This window comes from Hyperolius riggenbachi, chromosome 3 (genome assembly GCF_040937935.1).
Source record: "Hyperolius riggenbachi isolate aHypRig1 chromosome 3, aHypRig1.pri, whole genome shotgun sequence".
Taxonomy (NCBI): Eukaryota; Metazoa; Chordata; class Amphibia; order Anura; family Hyperoliidae; genus Hyperolius; species Hyperolius riggenbachi.
In genome coordinates, this window is record NC_090648.1 from 121,536,286 (window position 1) to 121,555,010 (window position 18,725).

An 18,725-nucleotide genomic window follows, 5' to 3' on the forward strand; every position below is an offset into this window, starting at 1 on the left:
TCATCTCCATAGAGGTGAGTGGACTTCAATGGAGGCTTGACACAGACTAGGAGCACACAATCACACTTTTTTTGTGGTGGTGAGAGAATAGGCCATGAGAGCAGGCTTTGAAAGCCATGAATACCTCTGAAAAGGTGTGAGATCATTCTGGTCTGCTGCTAAATGTGCATGTTCCTACTGCATATAAGGCGATAATAAGGAAAAGCACACCTATCTCAAGTCATGTTTTATCCCCAGCAGGTGCCACTCCTCCAGAGTCGCAATGCAGTCGGCTGAGTTGGGCAGACTACACATGCAGGCATGATGCAGGGAATCCCTAGGGTATTTACTGGGCAAGGCGTATCTTACACACAGCACCCAAAATGACAGATTGAATTTATTATTATAGAAGATATAAATATGTATGACAGCAGAGCCGGCCAATTGAGATGTTCACAATTGCGCGTTGCATCTAGCTTTGAAGTGGGTCCGTGAAAATCAGCAGGAAGTGCATTTTGAAGGTGGATTTGCTATGATTTTCCATAGTGTGGTGACATGATAGTGACTTTACATTTCTTTGACCTTTTGTAACGAGATGTGGGATACCCATTGAAAGCCTTGTCGAATTTCAAGTGGACCTGAACTCAGAACGTCCTTTCTGCTCTAAAAGATACGCAACAGCATAACAACCTTTAAACAAGAAACATTTCTTTGTTACAGCTAATAGAAATCCTAAGATAAATCTGCACTGTTTCTACTTCCTGACTGATGGAAGCAGACATATTGTTAACAGGCTGTGCTTTCAAATGAGCTTATCTGCCATTGGCAGTCATGTGACCCAGGGTGATCACCACAACTAGTGATTAGACACAAATGAGGGGGACAGGCTAAAGTCTCTAAATACATACACAGGATGCATTTCTCTATGTTCTCCTTCTTTCCTGTGCAAGAGTTCTGGTCCACTTTAAAAGCCTTTGGCAGCCATGAGAATCCAAGTCATTTGTATCAGAGTACAATGTGTGTTGGTATGCTACATGTAAGGGCCAAAGAAGGAATGTGCCACCCCAGATGGGACTCGAACCCACAATCCCTGGCTTAGGAGGCCAGTGCCTTATCCATTAGGCCACTGGGGCATGCTGTAGAAGTGCAGCAAGTAGGCTTTTGCTCCACAGAGACTGCACAATGCCTCTTGCAGCAAATGAGTTGCAAATGGACGTACTTCTTTTCCTTGTGTTGTGCCATGGATTTTGCAGGTGATATAGCTCTTGCCAGCTTCCTCCACTGCTCTTCAACAAGCAAAAGCATTGGTCTCATTCTTTTTGGTCCTCACTCAAAACAAGCTTCCCTTGTTGGGCAATGACAGCTCCTGCGTGTAGCAGTGGCATACTGGCACCCTTTGGCTTGAATGTTTTGGGTCATAGGAGAAAGGTGATTAAAGGAAGCAAAAGGGCAACTATCTCTGCTCCAGGTGAGGCTCGAACTCACAACCTCGGCATTGCTCAACAGATACTGTCTTATAAGTACCGCTCGCTAACCGATTGCGCCACTGGAGCTCCGTTGCTGCTGTTGGGGAGGTGCCTTTATCACCAGGACACTTGGCCTGTGATGCGTAACTCGGTAAAATGAAGCACATGTCATAAATCATTATAAGACCAAGTCAATTGTTTGTTAAGAAGAAAACCGGTAGAAGACAGGGAGCGTTTGTCCAAATCAGCAAGCCAAGGTGACTATTAAGATCATCTCCATAGAGGTGAGTGGACTTCAATGGAGGCTTGACACAGACTAGGAGCACACAATCACACTTTTTTTGTGGTGGTGAGAGAATAGGCCATGAGAGCAGGCTTTGAAAGCCATGAATACCTCTGAAAAGGTGTGAGATCATTCTGGTCTGCTGCTAAATGTGCATGTTCCTACTGCATATAAGGCGATAATAAGGAAAAGCACACCTATCTCAAGTCATGTTTTATCCCCAGCAGGTGCCACTCCTCCAGAGTCGCAATGCAGTCGGCTGAGTTGGGCAGACTACACATGCAGGCATGATGCAGGGAATCCCTGGGGTATTTACTGGGCAAGGCGTATCTTACACACAGCACCCAAAATGACAGATTGAATTTATTATTATAGAAGATATAAATATATATGACAGCAGAGCCGGCCAATTGAGATGTTCACAATTGCGCGTTGCATCTAGCTTTGAAGTGGGTCCGTGAAAATCAGCAGGAAGTGCATTTTGAAGGTGGATTTGCTATGATTTTCCATAGTGTGGTGACATGATAGTGACTTTACATTTCTTTGACCTTTTGTAACGAGATGTGGGATACCCATTGAAAGCCTTGTCGAATTTCAAGTGGACCTGAACTCAGAACGTCCTTTCTGCTCTAAAAGATACGCAACAGCATAACAACCTTTAAACAAGAAACATTTCTTTGTTACAGCTAATAGAAATCCTAAGATAAATCTGCACTGTTTCTACTTCCTGACTGATGGAAGCAGACATATTGTTAACAGGCTGTGCTTTCAAATGAGCTTATCTGCCATTGGCAGTCATGTGACCCAGGGTGATCACCACAACTAGTGATTAGACACAAATGAGGGGGACAGGCTAAAGTCTCTAAATACATACACAGGATGCATTTCTCTATGTTCTCCTTCTTTCCTGTGCAAGAGTTCTGGTCCACTTTAAAAGCCTTTGGCAGCCATGAGAATCCAAGTCATTTGTATCAGAGTACAATGTGTGTTGGTATGCTACATGTAAGGGCCAAAGAAGGAATGTGCCACCCCAGATGGGACTCGAACCCACAATCCCTGGCTTAGGAGGCCAGTGCCTTATCCATTAGGCCACTGGGGCATGCTGTAGAAGTGCAGCAAGTAGGCTTTTGCTCCACAGAGACTGCACAATGCCTCTTGCAGCAAATGAGTTGCAAATGGACGTACTTCTTTTCCTTGTGTTGTGCCATGGATTTTGCAGGTGATATAGCTCTTGCCAGCTTCCTCCACTGCTCTTCAACAAGCAAAAGCATTGGTCTCATTCTTTTTGGTCCTCACTCAAAACAAGCTTCCCTTGTTGGGCAATGACAGCTCCTGCGTGTAGCAGTGGCATACTGGCACCCTTTGGCTTGAATGTTTTGGGTCATAGGAGAAAGGTGATTAAAGGAAGCAAAAGGGCAACTATCTCTGCTCCAGGTGAGGCTCGAACTCACAACCTCGGCATTGCTCAACAGATACTGTCTTATAAGTACCGCGCGCTAACCGATTGCGCCACTGGAGCTCCGTTGCTGCTGTTGGGGAGGTGCCTTTATCACCAGGACACTTGGCCTGTGATGCGTAACTCGTTAAAATGAAGCACATGTCATAAATCATTATAAGACCAAGTCAATTGTTTGTTAAGAAGAAAACCGGTAGAAGACAGGGAGCGTTTGTCCAAATCAGCAAGCCAAGGTGACTATTAAGATCATCTCCATAGAGGTGAGTGGACTTCAATGGAGGCTTGACACAGACTAGGAGCACACAATCACACTTTTTTTGTGGTGGTGAGAGAATAGGCCATGAGAGCAGGCTTTGAAAGCCATGAATACCTCTGAAAAGGTGTGAGATCATTCTGGTCTGCTGCTAAATGTGCATGTTCCTACTGCATATAAGGCGATAATAAGGAAAAGCACACCTATCTCAAGTCATGTTTTATCCCCAGCAGGTGCCACTCCTCCAGAGTCGCAATGCAGTCGGCTGAGTTGGGCAGACTACACATGCAGGCATGATGCAGGGAATCCCTGGGGTATTTACTGGGCAAGGCGTATCTTACACACAGCACCCAAAATGACAGATTGAATTTATTATTATAGAAGATATAAATATATATGACAGCAGAGCCGGCCAATTGAGATGTTCACAATTGCGCGTTGCATCTAGCTTTGAAGTGGGTCCGTGAAAATCAGCAGGAAGTGCATTTTGAAGGTGGATTTGCTATGATTTTCCATAGTGTGGTGACATGATAGTGACTTTACATTTCTTTGACCTTTTGTAACGAGATGTGGGATACCCATTGAAAGCCTTGTCGAATTTCAAGTGGACCTGAACTCAGAACGTCCTTTCTGCTCTAAAAGATACGCAACAGCATAACAACCTTTAAACAAGAAACATTTCTTTGTTACAGCTAATAGAAATCCTAAGATAAATCTGCACTGTTTCTACTTCCTGACTGATGGAAGCAGACATATTGTTAACAGGCTGTGCTTTCAAATGAGCTTATCTGCCATTGGCAGTCATGTGACCCAGGGTGATCACCACAACTAGTGATTAGACACAAATGAGGGGGACAGGCTAAAGTCTCTAAATACATACACAGGATGCATTTCTCTATGTTCTCCTTCTTTCCTGTGCAAGAGTTCTGGTCCACTTTAAAAGCCTTTGGCAGCCATGAGAATCCAAGTCATTTGTATCAGAGTACAATGTGTGTTGGTATGCTACATGTAAGGGCCAAAGAAGGAATGTGCCACCCCAGATGGGACTCGAACCCACAATCCCTGGCTTAGGAGGCCAGTGCCTTATCCATTAGGCCACTGGGGCATGCTGTAGAAGTGCAGCAAGTAGGCTTTTGCTCCACAGAGACTGCACAATGCCTCTTGCAGCAAATGAGTTGCAAATGGACGTACTTCTTTTCCTTGTGTTGTGCCATGGATTTTGCAGGTGATATAGCTCTTGCCAGCTTCCTCCACTGCTCTTCAACAAGCAAAAGCATTGGTCTCATTCTTTTTGGTCCTCACTCAAAACAAGCTTCCCTTGTTGGGCAATGACAGCTCCTGCGTGTAGCAGTGGCATACTGGCACCCTTTGGCTTGAATGTTTTGGGTCATAGGAGAAAGGTGATTAAAGGAAGCAAAAGGGCAACTATCTCTGCTCCAGGTGAGGCTCGAACTCACAACCTCAGCATTGCTCAACAGATACTGTCTTATAAGTACCGCGCGCTAACCGATTGCGCCACTGGAGCTCCGTTGCTGCTGTTGGGGAGGTGCCTTTATCACCAGGACACTTGGCCTGTGATGCGTAACTCGTTAAAATGAAGCACATGTCATAAATCATTATAAGACCAAGTCAATTGTTTGTTAAGAAGAAAACCGGTAGAAGACAGGGAGCGTTTGTCCAAATCAGCAAGCCAAGGTGACTATTAAGATCATCTCCATAGAGGTGAGTGGACTTCAATGGAGGCTTGACACAGACTAGGAGCACACAATCACACTTTTTTTGTGGTGGTGAGAGAATAGGCCATGAGAGCAGGCTTTGAAAGCCATGAATACCTCTGAAAAGGTGTGAGATCATTCTGGTCTGCTGCTAAATGTGCATGTTCCTACTGCATATAAGGCGATAATAAGGAAAAGCACACCTATCTCAAGTCATGTTTTATCCCCAGCAGGTGCCACTCCTCCAGAGTCGCAATGCAGTCGGCTGAGTTGGGCAGACTACACATGCAGGCATGATGCAGGGAATCCCTGGGGTATTTACTGGGCAAGGCGTATCTTACACACAGCACCCAAAATGACAGATTGAATTTATTATTATAGAAGATATAAATATGTATGACAGCAGAGCCGGCCAATTGAGATGTTCACAATTGTGCGTTGCATCTAGCTTTGAAGTGGGTCCGTGAAAATCAGCAGGAAGTGCATTTTGAAGGTGGATTTGCTATGATTTTCCATAGTGTGGTGACATGATAGTGACTTTACATTTCTTTGACCTTTTGTAACGAGATGTGGGATACCCATTGAAAGCCTTGTCGAATTTCAAGTGGACCTGAACTCAGAACGTCCTTTCTGCTCTAAAAGATACGCAACAGCATAACAACCTTTAAACAAGAAACATTTCTTTGTTACAGCTAATAGAAATCCTAAGATAAATCTGCACTGTTTCTACTTCCTGACTGATGGAAGCAGACATATTGTTAACAGGCTGTGCTTTCAAATGAGCTTATCTGCCATTGGCAGTCATGTGACCCAGGGTGATCACCACAACTAGTGATTAGACACAAATGAGGGGGACAGGCTAAAGTCTCTAAATACATACACAGGATGCATTTCTCTATGTTCTCCTTCTTTCCTGTGCAAGAGTTCTGGTCCACTTTAAAAGCCTTTGGCAGCCATGAGAATCCAAGTCATTTGTATCAGAGTACAATGTGTGTTGGTATGCTACATCTAAGGGCCAAAGAAGGAATGTGCCACCCCAGATGGGACTCGAACCCACAATCCCTGGCTTAGGAGGCCAGTGCCTTATCCATTAGGCCACTGGGGCATTCTGTAGAAGTGCAGCAAGTAGGCTTTTGCTCCACAGAGACTGCACAATGCCTCTTGCAGCAAATGAGTTGCAAATGGACGTACTTCTTTTCCTTGTGTTGTGCCATGGATTTTGCAGGTGATATAGCTCTTGCCAGCTTCCTCCACTGCTCTTCAACAAGCAAAAGCATTGGTCTCATTCTTTTTGGTCCTCACTCAAAACAAGCTTCCCTTGTTGGGCAATGACAGCTCCTGCGTGTAGCAGTGGCATACTGGCACCCTTTGGCTTGAATGTTTTGGGTCATAGGAGAAAGGTGATTAAAGGAAGCAAAAGGGCAACTATCTCTGCTCCAGGTGAGGCTCGAACTCACAACCTCGGCATTGCTCAACAGATACTGTCTTATAAGTACCGCACGCTAACCGATTGCGCCACTGGAGCTCCGTTGCTGCTGTTGGGGAGGTGCCTTTATCACCAGGACACTTGGCCTGTGATGCGTAACTCGTTAAAATGAAGCACATGTCATAAATCATTATAAGACCAAGTCAATTGTTTGTTAAGAAGAAAACCGGTAGAAGACAGGGAGCGTTTGTCCAAATCAGCAAGCCAAGGTGACTATTAAGATCATCTCCATAGAGGTGAGTGGACTTCAATGGAGGCTTGACACAGACTAGGAGCACACAATCACACTTTTTTTGTGGTGGTGAGAGAATAGGCCATGAGAGCAGGCTTTGAAAGCCATGAATACCTCTGAAAAGGTGTGAGATCATTCTGGTCTGCTGCTAAATGTGCATGTTCCTACTGCATATAAGGCGATAATAAGGAAAAGCACACCTATCTCAAGTCATGTTTTATCCCCAGCAGGTGCCACTCCTCCAGAGTCGCAATGCAGTCGGCTGAGTTGGGCAGACTACACATGCAGGCATGATGCAGGGAATCCCTGGGGTATTTACTGGGCAAGGCGTATCTTACACACAGCACCCAAAATGACAGATTGAATTTATTATTATAGAAGATATAAATATATATGACAGCAGAGCCGGCCAATTGAGATGTTCACAATTGCGCGTTGCATCTAGCTTTGAAGTGGGTCCGTGAAAATCAGCAGGAAGTGCATTTTGAAGGTGGATTTGCTATGATTTTCCATAGTGTGGTGACATGATAGTGACTTTACATTTCTTTGACCTTTTGTAACGAGATGTGGGATACCCATTGAAAGCCTTGTCGAATTTCAAGTGGACCTGAACTCAGAACGTCCTTTCTGCTCTAAAAGATACGCAACAGCATAACAACCTTTAAACAAGAAACATTTCTTTGTTACAGCTAATAGAAATCCTAAGATAAATCTGCACTGTTTCTACTTCCTGACTGATGGAAGCAGACATATTGTTAACAGGCTGTGCTTTCAAATGAGCTTATCTGCCATTGGCAGTCATGTGACCCAGGGTGATCACCACAACTAGTGATTAGACACAAATGAGGGGGACAGGCTAAAGTCTCTAAATACATACACAGGGTGCATTTCTCTATGTTTTCCTTCTTTCCTGTGCAAGAGTTCTGGTCCACTTTAAAAGCCTTTGGCAGCCATGAGAATGCAAGTCATTTGTATCAGAGTACAATGTGTGTTGGTATGCTACATGTAAGGGCCAAAGAAGGAATGTGCCACCCCAGATGGGACTTGAACCCACGATCCCTGGCTTAGGAGGCCAGTGCCTTATCCATTAGGCCACTGGGGCATGCTGTAGAAGTGCAGCAAGTAGGCTTTTGCTCCACAGAGACTGCACAATGCCTCTTGCAGCAAATGAGTTGCAAATGGACGTACTTCTTTTCCTTGTGTTGTGCCATGGATTTTGCAGGTGATATAGCTCTTGCCAGCTTCCTCCACTGCTCTTCAACAAGCAAAAGCATTGGTCTCATTCTTTTTGGTCCTCACTCAAAACAAGCTTCCCTTGTTGGGCAATGACAGCTCCTGCGTGTAGCAGTGGCATACTGGCACCCTTTGGCTTGAATGTTTTGGGTCATAGGAGAAAGGTGATTAAAGGAAGCAAAAGGGCAACTATCTCTGCTCCAGGTGAGGCTCGAACTCACAACCTCGGCATTGCTCAACAGATACTGTCTTATAAGTACCGCGCGCTAACCGATTGCGCCACTGGAGCTCCGTTGTTGCTGTTGGGGAGGTGCCTTTATCACCAGGACACTTGGCCTGTGATGCGTAACTCGTTAAAATGAAGCACATGTCATAAATCATTATAAGACCAAGTCAATTGTTTGTTAAGAAGAAAACCGGTAGAAGACAGGGAGCGTTTGTCCAAATCAGCAAGCCAAGGTGACTATTAAGATCATCTCCATAGAGGTGAGTGGACTTCAATGGAGGCTTGACACAGACTAGGAGCACACAATCACACTTTTTTTGTGGTGGTGAGAGAATAGGCCATGAGAGCAGGCTTTGAAAGCCATGAATACCTCTGAAAAGGTGTGAGATCATTCTGGTCTGCTGCTAAATGTGCATGTTCCTACTGCATATAAGGCGATAATAAGGAAAAGCACACCTATCTCAAGTCATGTTTTATCCCCAGCAGGTGCCACTCCTCCAGAGTCGCAATGCAGTCGGCTGAGTTGGGCAGACTACACATGCAGGCATGATGCAGGGAATCCCTGGGGTATTTACTGGGCAAGGCGTATCTTACACACAGCACCCAAAATGACAGATTGAATTTATTATTATAGAAGATATAAATATATATGACAGCAGAGCCGGCCAATTGAGATGTTCACAATTGCGCGTTGCATCTAGCTTTGAAGTGGGTCCGTGAAAATCAGCAGGAAGTGCATTTTGAAGGTGGATTTGCTATGATTTTCCATAGTGTGGTGACATGATAGTGACTTTACATTTCTTTGACCTTTTGTAACGAGATGTGGGATACCCATTGAAAGCCTTGTCGAATTTCAAGTGGACCTGAACTCAGAACGTCCTTTCTGCTCTAAAAGATACGCAACAGCATAACAACCTTTAAACAAGAAACATTTCTTTGTTACAGCTAATAGAAATCCTAAGATAAATCTGCACTGTTTCTACTTCCTGACTGATGGAAGCAGACATATTGTTAACAGGCTGTGCTTTCAAATGAGCTTATCTGCCATTGGCAGTCATGTGACCCAGGGTGATCACCACAACTAGTGATTAGACACAAATGAGGGGGACAGGCTAAAGTCTCTAAATACATACACAGGGCGCATTTCTCTATGTTTTCCTTCTTTCCTGTGCAAGAGTTCTGGTCCACTTTAAAAGCCTTTGGCAGCCATGAGAATCCAAGTCATTTGTATCAGAGTACAATGTGTGTTGGTATGCTACATGTAAGGGCCAAAGAAGGAATGTGCCACCCCAGATGGGACTCGAACCCACAATCCCTGGCTTAGGAGGCCAGTGCCTTATCCATTAGGCCACTGGGGCATGCTGTAGAAGTGCAGCAAGTAGGCTTTTGCTCCACAGAGACTGCACAATGCCTCTTGTAGCAAATGAGTTGCAAATGGACGTACTTCTTTTCCTTGTGTTGTGCCATGGATTTTGCAGGTGATATAGCTCTTGCCAGCTTCCTCCACTGCTCTTCAACAAGCAAAAGCATTGGTCTCATTCTTTTTGGTCCTCACTCAAAACAAGCTTCCCTTGTTGGGCAATGACAGCTCCTGCGTGTAGCAGTGGCATACTGGCACCCTTTGGCTTGAATGTTTTGGGTCATAGGAGAAAGGTGATTAAAGGAAGCAAAAGGGCAACTATCTCTGCTCCAGGTGAGGCTCGAACTCACAACCTCGGCATTGCTCAACAGATACTGTCTTATAAGTACCGCGCGCTAACCGATTGCGCCACTGGAGCTCCGTTGCTGCTGTTGGGGAGGTGCCTTTATCACCAGGACACTTGGCCTGTGATGCGTAACTCGTTAAAATGAAGCACATGTCATAAATCATTATAAGACCAAGTCAATTGTTTGTTAAGAAGAAAACCGGTAGAAGACAGGGAGCGTTTGTCCAAATCAGCAAGCCAAGGTGACTATTAAGATCATCTCCATAGAGGTGAGTGGACTTCAATGGAGGCTTGACACAGACTAGGAGCACACAATCCAGCGGCGGACTGGCCCGGGGGGACGGGGGATTTTTTCCCCCCAGGCCGCCTCATCCTAATTGATTAGGGCCGGCCCGGTTAGGTAACTGCACCGCAGTCCGCAGCCGTCAGCCGAGAATTGTGTGCGCAGTGCACACAGCCTTTAATATTATGTATGCAGCGGGCGGCCGCTCACTTCAATGCCGGCCCCCTGCCCGCCCCCCCTGTCACAGTGACACACAAGTTACTGGGTGTTCGGGCCGGCCCGGCGGCTCAGAGGCTGAAGATGAATGACGCAGGTGCGCAGTGCCGGGCCGGCTGGCTACTTCTCCGAGTCCGATCTGAATCACGTGGTGTGACGTGGGTGGCCAATGGGAGCCCTGCCCTGGTGCCTGCAGCACGCTGCGTGTATGGTTCACGCTGATGCTCTGGACGTGACTCCGCCCCCCGCCTGGAGTCCTGACCTGGAGCCGTTCATTGCTGCTCAGTGGCTGGCGGCTGCTGTCACTCAGGAGTACGGTGATGGACGTGACTCCGCCCCCCACATGGACCTGGAGCTGCTGCTGAGCCTGCCTGATCCGAATCGTTCATGATCCGGACAACACTATGAGGCATTGCCATTGGCGACCCGACCTGCTGCCTGTCACTTGTGCTGTGACAGGTCACCTGTGGTATAGGCCTGAGAAATTGAGACGTCACGAAGTAAGTTGCCTGTGGTCTGTGGAGGTCTGAAGGAGACAGGTTGCAGAGGAGGTTTTTAAAGATTTTGGTGTTTTGTTTTTGTTTTTTTCTTCTCATTTTCATTTCTATTCTCTGCCCTGGCTCTGATCAGTTTATTTATGACAAGTTCTGACTTTGGCCTGAGGTAACAAATCATGCAATTTGGGCGCCCGCTAGTGCCTGAAGTTTCATGCTTGAGCCGCTATAGAAATATCAGCATGCATTGAGCCGTAATTTGAGCGCAGCCCCCACTACCCAAATTACGGCTCAATGTCGATATTTAGCGGAGCCTGAGAACTTACTTTTTTTTTCTTGCGGTTGGCGGCAGGCAGGGGAGTGGGAGGCAGGCGTCAGACAGGTAGTTTGTGGGGGGAAAGGGGGTTAGGCATCGTGTAAGTAGTTTGTGTGTTGCGGGGAGGGGGTGTTGGCTGTTAAGCATCAGGAAGGAAGTTTGTGTGGAGGTGTTTAGGCGGAAGGTAGCCGGGGGGGGGGGGGGGGGAGGAGGAGGAGGATGTGATTACACCTCAGGCAGGTAGTTTGCGGGGGTGCACGCGAGGAGGTGGCGGGGAGCCTTGGGGAATTACGGTGGCCATACATCTGTTGACTTGGCGATCAACCAACTGTTTAGATAATCACTATCAAATTGAATGAAAATTGGTGCTGCCACAAGCATGCCCAATCGACAATTTGACTGATTTCAGGTGGAAATTGGTCAAATCTGAGATTCTGGAAAACTCAGGCCGATGTGGTTGCATCATCCCTCCAAATGTATTATGTGACCCCCGGTGCCTGTGCAGTTATACTTTTACCTGTCCCGCTGTCCTGCAAGTGTCCTTAATGTATTTTCTCAATGGCGCCCCACGTGACTACTGGCATATAGCATGTGGGGTGCGTGTGTGACGTCATTTGGGCTGAGGCTGCCATGAAAAAGGGCCTCTAGTTTGTGTTTTCCCCCCAGGCCGAAAGGTCCCAGTCCTCCCCTGACACAATCACACTTTTTTTGTGGTGGTGAGAGAATAGGCCATGAGAGCAGGCTTTGAAAGCCATGAATACCTCTGAAAAGGTGTGAGATCATTCTGGTCTGCTGCTAAATGTGCATGTTCCTACTGCATATAAGGCGATAATAAGGAAAAGCACACCTATCTCAAGTCATGTTTTATCCCCAGCAGGTGCCACTCCTCCAGAGTCGCAATGCAGTCGGCTGAGTTGGGCAGACTACACATGCAGGCATGATGCAGGGAATCCCTGGGGTATTTACTGGGCAAGGCGTATCTTACACACAGCACCCAAAATGACAGATTGAATTTATTATTATAGAAGATATAAATATATATGACAGCAGAGCCGGCCAATTGAGATGTTCACAATTGCGCGTTGCATCTAGCTTTGAAGTGGGTCCGTGAAAATCAGCAGGAAGTGCATTTTGAAGGTGGATTTGCTATGATTTTCCATAGTGTGGTGACATGATAGTGACTTTACATTTCTTTGACCTTTTGTAACGAGATGTGGGATACCCATTGAAAGCCTTGTCGAATTTCAAGTGGACCTGAACTCAGAACGTCCTTTCTGCTCTAAAAGATACGCAACAGCATAACAACCTTTAAACAAGAAACATTTCTTTGTTACAGCTAATAGAAATCCTAAGATAAATCTGCACTGTTTCTACTTCCTGACTGATGGAAGCAGACATATTGTTAACAGGCTGTGCTTTCAAATGAGCTTATCTGCCATTGGCAGTCATGTGACCCAGGGTGATCACCACAACTAGTGATTAGACACAAATGAGGGGGACAGGCTAAAGTCTCTAAATACATACACAGGATGCATTTCTCTATGTTCTCCTTCTTTCCTGTGCAAGAGTTCTGGTCCACTTTAAAAGCCTTTGGCAGCCATGAGAATCCAAGTCATTTGTATCAGAGTACAATGTGTGTTGGTATGCTACATGTAAGGGCCAAAGAAGGAATGTGCCACCCCAGATGGGACTCGAACCCACAATCCCTGGCTTAGGAGGCCAGTGCCTTATCCATTAGGCCACTGGAGCATGCTGTAGAAGTGCAGCAAGTAGGCTTTTGCTCCACAGAGACTGCACAATGCCTCTTGCAGCAAATGAGTTGCAAATGGACGTACTTCTTTTCCTTGTGTTGTGCCATGGATTTTGCAGGTGATATAGCTCTTGCCAGCTTCCTCCACTGCTCTTCAACAAGCAAAAGCATTGGTCTCATTCTTTTTGGTCCTCACTCAAAACAAGCTTCCCTTGTTGGGCAATGACAGCTCCTGCGTGTAGCAGTGGCATACTGGCACCCTTTGGCTTGAATGTTTTGGGTCATAGGAGAAAGGTGATTAAAGGAAGCAAAAGGGCAACTATCTCTGCTCCAGGTGAGGCTCGAACTCACAACCTCGGCATTGCTCAACAGATACTGTCTTATAAGTACCACGCGCTAACCGATTGCGCCACTGGAGCTCCGTTGCTGCTGTTGGGGAGGTGCCTTTATCACCAGGACACTTGGCCTGTGATGCGTAACTCGTTAAAATGAAGCACATGTCATAAATCATTATAAGACCAAGTCAATTGTTTGTTAAGAAGAAAACCGGTAGAAGACAGGGAGCGTTTGTCCAAATCAGCAAGCCAAGGTGACTATTAAGATCATCTCCATAGAGGTGAGTGGACTTCAATGGAGGCTTGACACAGACTAGGAGCACACAATCACACTTTTTTTGTGGTGGTGAGAGAATAGGCCATGAGAGCAGGCTTTGAAAGCCATGAATACCTCTGAAAAGGTGTGAGATCATTCTGGTCTGCTGCTAAATGTGCATGTTCCTACTGCATATAAGGCGATAATAAGGAAAAGCACACCTATCTCAAGTCATGTTTTATCCCCAGCAGGTGCCACTCCTCCAGAGTCGCAATGCAGTCGGCTGAGTTGGGCAGACTACACATGCAGGCATGATGCAGGGAATCCCTGGGGTATTTACTGGGCAAGGCGTATCTTACACACAGCACCCAAAATGACAGATTGAATGTATTATTATAGAAGATATAAATATATATGACAGCAGAGCCGGCCAATTGAGATGTTCACAATTGCGCGTTGCATCTAGCTTTGAAGTGGGTCCGTGAAAATCAGCAGGAAGTGCATTTTGAAGGTGGATTTGCTATGATTTTCCATAGTGTGGTGACATGATAGTGACTTTACATTTCTTTGACCTTTTGTAACGAGATGTGGGATACCCATTGAAAGCCTTGTCGAATTTCAAGTGGACCTGAACTCAGAACGTCCTTTCTGCTCTAAAAGATACGCAACAGCATAACAACCTTTAAACAAGAAACATTTCTTTGTTACAGCTAATAGAAATCCTAAGATAAATCTGCACTGTTTCTACTTCCTGACTGATGGAAGCAGACATATTGTTAACAGGCTGTGCTTTCAAATGAGCTTATCTGCCATTGGCAGTCATGTGACCCAGGGTGATCACCACAACTAGTGATTAGACACAAATGAGGGGGACAGGCTAAAGTCTCTAAATACATACACAGGGCGCATTTCTCTATGTTTTCCTTCTTTCCTGTGCAAGAGTTCTGGTCCACTTTAAAAGCCTTTGGCAGCCATGAGAATCCAAGTCATTTGTATCAGAGTACAATGTGTGTTGGTATGCTACATGTAAGGGCCAAAGAAGGAATGTGCCACCCCAGATGGGACTCGAACCCACGATCCCTGGCTTAGGAGGCCAGTGCCTTATCCATTAGGCCACTGGGGCATGCTGTAGAAGTGCAGCAAGTAGGCTTTTGCTCCACAGAGACTGCACAATGCCTCTTGTAGCAAATGAGTTGCAAATGGACATACTTCTTTTCCTTGTGTTGTGCCATGGATTTTGCAGGTGATATAGCTCTTGCCAGCTTCCTCCACTGCTCTTCAACAAGCAAAAGCATTGGTCTCATTCTTTTTGGTCCTCACTCAAAACAAGCTTCCCTTGTTGGGCAATGACAGCTCCTGCGTGTAGCAGTGGCATACTGGCACCCTTTGGCTTGAATGTTTTGGGTCATAGGAGAAAGGTGATTAAAGGAAGCAAAAGGGCAACTATCTCTGCTCCAGGTGAGGCTCGAACTCACAACCTCAGCATTGCTCAACAGATACTGTCTTATAAGTACCGCGCGCTAACCGATTGCGCCACTGGAGCTCCGTTGCTGCTGTTGGGGAGGTGCCTTTATCACCAGGACACTTGGCCTGTGATGCGTAACTCGTTAAAATGAAGCACATGTCATAAATCATTATAAGACCAAGTCAATTGTTTGTTAAGAAGAAAACCGGTAGAAGACAGGGAGCGTTTGTCCAAATCAGCAAGCCAAGGTGACTATTAAGATCATCTCCATAGAGGTGAGTGGACTTCAATGGAGGCTTGACACAGACTAGGAGCACACAATCACACTTTTTTTGTGGTGGTGAGAGAATAGGCCATGAGAGCAGGCTTTGAAAGCCATGAATACCTCTGAAAAGGTGTGAGATCATTCTGGTCTGCTGCTAAATGTGCATGTTCCTACTGCATATAAGGCGATAATAAGGAAAAGCACACCTATCTCAAGTCATGTTTTATCCCCAGCAGGTGCCACTCCTCCAGAGTCGCAATGCAGTCGGCTGAGTTGGGCAGACTACACATGCAGGCATGATGCAGGGAATCCCTGGGGTATTTACTGGGCAAGGCGTATCTTACACACAGCACCCAAAATGACAGATTGAATTTATTATTATAGAAGATATAAATATATATGACAGCAGAGCCGGCCAATTGAGATGTTCACAATTGCGCGTTGCATCTAGCTTTGAAGTGGGTCCGTGAAAATCAGCAGGAAGTGCATTTTGAAGGTGGATTTGCTATGATTTTCCATAGTGTGGTGACATGATAGTGACTTTACATTTCTTTGACCTTTTGTAACGAGATGTGGGATACCCATTGAAAGCCTTGTCGAATTTCAAGTGGACCTGAACTCAGAACGTCCTTTCTGCTCTAAAAGATACGCAACAGCATAACAACCTTTAAACAAGAAACATTTCTTTGTTACAGCTAATAGAAATCCTAAGATAAATCTGCACTGTTTCTACTTCCTGACTGATGGAAGCAGACATATTGTTAACAGGCTGTGCTTTCAAATGAGCTTATCTGCCATTGGCAGTCATGTGACCCAGGGTGATCACCACAACTAGTGATTAGACACAAATAAGGGGGACAGGCTAAAGTCTCTAAATACATACACAGGATGCATTTCTCTATGTTCTCCTTCTTTCCTGTGCAAGAGTTCTGGTCCACTTTAAAAGCCTTTGGCAGCCATGAGAATCCAAGTCATTTGTATCAGAGTACAATGTGTGTTGGTATGCTACATGTAAGGGCCAAAGAAGGAATGTGCCACCCCAGATGGGACACGAACCCACAATCCCTGGCTTAGGAGGCCAGTGCTTTATCCATTAGGCCACTGGGGCATGCTGTAGAAGTGCAGCAAGTAGGCTTTTGCTCCACAGAGACTGCACAATGCCTCTTGCAGCAAATGAGTTGCAAATGGACGTACTTCTTTTCCTTGTGTTGTGCCATGGATTTTGCAGGTGATATAGCTCTTGCCAGCTTCCTCCACTGCTCTTCAACAAGCAAAAGCATTGGTCTCATTCTTTTTGGTCCTCACTCAAAACAAGCTTCCCTTGTTGGGCAATGACAGCTCCTGCGTGTAGCAGTGGCATACTGGCACCCTTTGGCTTGAATGTTTTGGGTCATAGGAGAAAGGTGATTAAAGGAAGCAAAAGGGCAACTATCTCTGCTCCAGGTGAGGCTCGAACTCACAACCTCGGCATTGCTCAACAGATACTGTCTTATAAGTACCGCGCGCTAACCGATTGCGCCACTGGAGCTCCGTTGCTGCTGTTGGGGAGGTGCCTTTATCACCAGGACACTTGGCCTGTGATGCGTAACTCGTTAAAATGAAGCACATGTCATAAATCATTATAAGACCAAGTCAATTGTTTGTTAAGAAGAAAACCGGTAGAAGACAGGGAGCGTTTGTCCAAATCAGCAAGCCAAGGTGACTATTAAGATCATCTCCATAGAGGTGAGTGGACTTCAATGGAGGCTTGACACAGACTAGGAGCACACAATCACACTTTTTTTGTGGTGGTGAGAGAATAGGCCATGAGAGCAGGCTTTGAAAGCCATGAATACCTCTGAAAAGGTGTGAGATCATTCTGGTCTGCTGCTAAATGTGCATGTTCCTACTGCATATAAGGCGATAATAAGGAAAAGCACACCTATCTCAAGTCATGTTTTATCCCCAGCAGGTGCCACTCCTCCAGAGTCGCAATGCAGTCGGCTGAGTTGGGCAGACTACACATGCAGGCATGATGCAGGGAATCCCTGGGGTATTTACTGGGCAAGGCGTATCTTACACACAGCACCCAAAATGACAGATTGAATTTATTATTATAGAAGATATAAATATATATGACAGCAGAGCCGGCCAATTGAGATGTTCACAATTGCGCGTTGCATCTAGCTTTGAAGTGGGTCCGTGAAAATCAGCAGGAAGTGCATTTTGAAGGTGGATTTGCTATGATTTTCCATAGTGTGGTGACATGATAGTGACTTTACATTTCTTTGACCTTTTGTAACGAGATGTGGGATACCCATTGAAAGCCTTGTCGAATTTCAAGTGGACCTGAACTCAGAACGTCCTTTCTGCTCTAAAAGATACGCAACAGCATAACAACCTTTAAACAAGAAACATTTCTTTGTTACAGCTAATAGAAATCCTAAGATAAATCTGCACTGTTTCTACTTCCTGACTGATGGAAGCAGACATATTGTTAACAGGCTGTGCTTTCAAATGAGCTTATCTGCCATTGGCAGTCATGTGACCCAGGGTGATCACCACAACTAGTGATTAGACACAAATGAGGGGGACAGGCTAAAGTCTCTAAATACATACACAGGGCGCATTTCTCTATGTTTTCCTTCTTTCCTGTGCAAGAGTTCTGGTCCACTTTAAAAGCCTTTGGCAGCCATGAGAATCCAAGTCATTTGTATCAGAGTACAATGTGTGTTGGTATGCTACATGTAAGGGCCAAAGAAGGAATGTGCCACCCCAGATGGGACTCGAACCCACGATCCCTGGCTTAGGAGGCCAGTGCCTTATCCATTAGGCCACTGGGGCATGCTGTAGAAGTGCAGCAAGTAGGCTTTTGCTCCACAGAGACTGCACAATGCCTCTTGTAGCAAATGAGTTGCAAATGGACGTACTTCTTTTCCTTGTGTTGTGCCATGGATTTTGCAGGTGATATAGCTCTTGCCAGCTTCCTCCACTGCTCTTCAACAAGCAAAAGCATTGGTCTCATTCTTTTTGGTCCTCACTCAAAACAAGCTTCCCTTGTTGGGCAATGACAGCTCCTGCGTGTAGCAGTGGCATACTGGCACCCTTTGGCTTGAATGTTTTGGGTCATAGGAGAAAGGTGATTAAAGGAAGCAAAAGGGCAACTATCTCTGCGCCAGGTGAGGCTCGAACTCACAACCTCGGCATTGCTCAACAGATACTGTCTTATAAGTACCGCGCGCTAACCGATTGCGCCACTGGAGCTCCGTTGTTGCTGTTGGGGAGGTGCCTTTATCACCAGGACACTTGGCCTGTGATGCGTAACTCGTTA

The 18,725-nt window shown here is 45.8% G+C and overlaps 19 non-coding genes across 19 annotated transcripts; all 19 read right to left on the minus strand.

The window, feature by feature from the left end:
• Window positions 1–1,039: 1,039 nt before the first annotated feature.
• TRNAR-CCU (transfer RNA arginine (anticodon CCU)) lies at window positions 1,040–1,112 on the minus strand. Its single transcript has one exon. It is a non-coding gene; the product is annotated as a tRNA-Arg (tRNA).
• Window positions 1,113–1,439: 327 nt separating this feature from the next.
• TRNAI-UAU (transfer RNA isoleucine (anticodon UAU)) lies at window positions 1,440–1,532 on the minus strand. The gene is given in 2 exon segments: window positions 1,440–1,475; window positions 1,495–1,532. It is a non-coding gene; the product is annotated as a tRNA-Ile (tRNA).
• Window positions 1,533–2,754: 1,222 nt separating this feature from the next.
• Window positions 2,755–2,827, minus strand: TRNAR-CCU (transfer RNA arginine (anticodon CCU)). The gene has a single exon. It is a non-coding gene; the product is annotated as a tRNA-Arg (tRNA).
• Window positions 2,828–3,154: 327 nt separating this feature from the next.
• Window positions 3,155–3,247, minus strand: TRNAI-UAU (transfer RNA isoleucine (anticodon UAU)). The gene is given in 2 exon segments: window positions 3,155–3,190; window positions 3,210–3,247. It is a non-coding gene; the product is annotated as a tRNA-Ile (tRNA).
• Window positions 3,248–4,469: 1,222 nt separating this feature from the next.
• On the minus strand, window positions 4,470–4,542 carry TRNAR-CCU (transfer RNA arginine (anticodon CCU)). Its single transcript has one exon. It is a non-coding gene; the product is annotated as a tRNA-Arg (tRNA).
• Window positions 4,543–4,869: 327 nt separating this feature from the next.
• Window positions 4,870–4,962, minus strand: TRNAI-UAU (transfer RNA isoleucine (anticodon UAU)). Its single transcript is given in 2 exon segments — window positions 4,870–4,905; window positions 4,925–4,962. It is a non-coding gene; the product is annotated as a tRNA-Ile (tRNA).
• A 1,222-nt stretch (window positions 4,963–6,184) lies between these two features.
• TRNAR-CCU (transfer RNA arginine (anticodon CCU)) lies at window positions 6,185–6,257 on the minus strand. Its single transcript has one exon. It is a non-coding gene; the product is annotated as a tRNA-Arg (tRNA).
• A 327-nt stretch (window positions 6,258–6,584) lies between these two features.
• Window positions 6,585–6,677, minus strand: TRNAI-UAU (transfer RNA isoleucine (anticodon UAU)). Its single transcript is given in 2 exon segments — window positions 6,585–6,620; window positions 6,640–6,677. It is a non-coding gene; the product is annotated as a tRNA-Ile (tRNA).
• Window positions 6,678–7,899: 1,222 nt separating this feature from the next.
• TRNAR-CCU (transfer RNA arginine (anticodon CCU)) lies at window positions 7,900–7,972 on the minus strand. The gene has a single exon. It is a non-coding gene; the product is annotated as a tRNA-Arg (tRNA).
• Window positions 7,973–8,299: 327 nt separating this feature from the next.
• TRNAI-UAU (transfer RNA isoleucine (anticodon UAU)) lies at window positions 8,300–8,392 on the minus strand. Its single transcript is given in 2 exon segments — window positions 8,300–8,335; window positions 8,355–8,392. It is a non-coding gene; the product is annotated as a tRNA-Ile (tRNA).
• A 1,222-nt stretch (window positions 8,393–9,614) lies between these two features.
• On the minus strand, window positions 9,615–9,687 carry TRNAR-CCU (transfer RNA arginine (anticodon CCU)). The gene has a single exon. It is a non-coding gene; the product is annotated as a tRNA-Arg (tRNA).
• A 327-nt stretch (window positions 9,688–10,014) lies between these two features.
• Window positions 10,015–10,107, minus strand: TRNAI-UAU (transfer RNA isoleucine (anticodon UAU)). Its single transcript is given in 2 exon segments — window positions 10,015–10,050; window positions 10,070–10,107. It is a non-coding gene; the product is annotated as a tRNA-Ile (tRNA).
• Window positions 10,108–13,020: 2,913 nt separating this feature from the next.
• TRNAR-CCU (transfer RNA arginine (anticodon CCU)) lies at window positions 13,021–13,093 on the minus strand. The gene has a single exon. It is a non-coding gene; the product is annotated as a tRNA-Arg (tRNA).
• Window positions 13,094–13,420: 327 nt separating this feature from the next.
• On the minus strand, window positions 13,421–13,513 carry TRNAI-UAU (transfer RNA isoleucine (anticodon UAU)). Its single transcript is given in 2 exon segments — window positions 13,421–13,456; window positions 13,476–13,513. It is a non-coding gene; the product is annotated as a tRNA-Ile (tRNA).
• A 1,222-nt stretch (window positions 13,514–14,735) lies between these two features.
• TRNAR-CCU (transfer RNA arginine (anticodon CCU)) lies at window positions 14,736–14,808 on the minus strand. Its single transcript has one exon. It is a non-coding gene; the product is annotated as a tRNA-Arg (tRNA).
• A 327-nt stretch (window positions 14,809–15,135) lies between these two features.
• Window positions 15,136–15,228, minus strand: TRNAI-UAU (transfer RNA isoleucine (anticodon UAU)). The gene is given in 2 exon segments: window positions 15,136–15,171; window positions 15,191–15,228. It is a non-coding gene; the product is annotated as a tRNA-Ile (tRNA).
• Window positions 15,229–16,850: 1,622 nt separating this feature from the next.
• Window positions 16,851–16,943, minus strand: TRNAI-UAU (transfer RNA isoleucine (anticodon UAU)). Its single transcript is given in 2 exon segments — window positions 16,851–16,886; window positions 16,906–16,943. It is a non-coding gene; the product is annotated as a tRNA-Ile (tRNA).
• Window positions 16,944–18,165: 1,222 nt separating this feature from the next.
• On the minus strand, window positions 18,166–18,238 carry TRNAR-CCU (transfer RNA arginine (anticodon CCU)). Its single transcript has one exon. It is a non-coding gene; the product is annotated as a tRNA-Arg (tRNA).
• A 327-nt stretch (window positions 18,239–18,565) lies between these two features.
• Window positions 18,566–18,658, minus strand: TRNAI-UAU (transfer RNA isoleucine (anticodon UAU)). Its single transcript is given in 2 exon segments — window positions 18,566–18,601; window positions 18,621–18,658. It is a non-coding gene; the product is annotated as a tRNA-Ile (tRNA).
• Window positions 18,659–18,725: the final 67 nt, after the last annotated feature.